Source organism: Hipposideros armiger, unplaced genomic scaffold (genome assembly GCF_001890085.2).
Source record: "Hipposideros armiger isolate ML-2016 unplaced genomic scaffold, ASM189008v1 scaffold_223, whole genome shotgun sequence".
Taxonomy (NCBI): Eukaryota; Metazoa; Chordata; class Mammalia; order Chiroptera; family Hipposideridae; genus Hipposideros; species Hipposideros armiger.
This window is the reverse complement of record NW_017731573.1, coordinates 1,892,288-1,893,912: the sequence shown is the minus strand read 5'-3', so window position 1 is coordinate 1,893,912 and position 1,625 is coordinate 1,892,288. Positions and strand designations below refer to the sequence as shown.

The following is a 1,625-nucleotide window of genomic DNA, read 5'->3' as shown; positions in this document are numbered from 1 at the left end:
AACAAAAAATTTAGTTAAATTCTTTAAAACTAAAACATTTTCACTGCAGTGAATTTTTAAAAACCATTTCGATATTACCTTTGGACTACAGATTCCCTTTGTAATTAAGCCCCATTACAAGTTAAACAGAGGTAATCTAAATGCTGATGACAACAGGTAAGACTGGGGGAGCCCTCAGCAGGTGCCAGGCACTGGAGTGGAGGGCTTTTCACATATTATTACCAATTTCTACATTAATCTTGTAAGGTATATGAGTGTCCTAACTCCCCATGACAAATAAGGAGTGCAGGCTCAGAGAAGTGCTGTAACCTTCCCCAGGTCACACAGCTATTAGGACATGGAGTTTGAATTGGGCCTATTTGACAGCAACGCCTGTGGTTTTAGCTCTATACCATGTGGACTCCTATACCAAAGGAATTTAAAGATAAACGGTGAAAGAATTTTTATTATAAACATGTATCCATGCACTTTCCCACAAAACTGAGAAGTTATGATCTTCAACGTTTAATCAATACGATAAGAAGAACCAACCAAAAATAAAAGCCTGGCTAATTTGCACAGTTAGGTAAGAACGCCAGAGAAGGCATATGTAACTCATAAATCACGGGGCACATTTTCTCTGCATACAACCAGTTATGTCTGACTCAGGAGATCCATTTTTGGAATTGCGTGGATATGGCTTTCAAAGTTTTATGGTTCTCTCTTCATAACTGAAAAAATTATCAGGAAAGGAAGTATACTAGCCACGCCATCATTTGTGAACTGTGAACATGCTGGACGGATAGGCTGAAGAGACAAGCTACACGGCTGGTAACACTCGTTTCCGAGCTGGAGGCGGCTGTGCACCAGCATACTGCAGGCCTGCTGGTTTCCGGGTACCAATACTATCTCCCCCTTCTGCACCACAAGCCGTTTCTGCCAAATGGCATCATGCAGGGCACATCCTTTCCAAGGAAGGCTCTCTGTCAACTTTCTCAGTTTCATCTCTCGTTACTCTTTAACATGGCTCTAGGTCAAGTAAAATCCAGGTGGAAAAAGCATTAAAGCATGTTTATGGATTAAGTTCTTGAAAGTCGAAATCTTACTCTCTGTATTTTTAATAGCGAACATTTATTCGATGCTTCTTATCTGCCAGGCTATGTAGTCAAGGTTTTATAGGCAATATACTATTTAATCACATAATAACACCAAGAAGTGAACACTATTACCTTCATTTCACAGATGAGAAAACGGGGACATGGCCAGGAAGTGGGAGAGTGAGGTTCAGACCCACACTGTCTAGCTCAACACCGTGTCTGCAGACATTATATCACGACGCCTCCACATGTTGCCAATCGGGCAAAAGGAAGAGCAAGTTTCCGGCTGACAACTTATAAAGGAAGTGTTGTCAGAGAAGGAAGGTGTCAATGGCATTATGCGAGTGGCTCATGAGACGCCATGTGGCAAGCCCAGGGGTGCTCCTGTCAGCTTTGGGGGGACACCAATGATGTCCTGACTCTGCAGGTGTGTCTGCGACCATACGCGGAGGCACCACCCACCTCCATGCAGGATGTCCTTGCTTCTCTCCGACAGGCGCTCCCTTTCACATCCCTTGGTCTACCCTTCACCTGGAGTAGGGTGGGGTG

General features: G+C 43.7%; 1 protein-coding gene across 6 annotated transcripts in view; it reads right to left on the bottom strand.

The window, feature by feature from the left end:
* Positions 1–1,625, bottom strand: part of AUTS2 (activator of transcription and developmental regulator AUTS2) — a 1,181,390-nt gene that overhangs the window by 718,905 nt on the left and 460,860 nt on the right. The window lies entirely within an intron of this gene.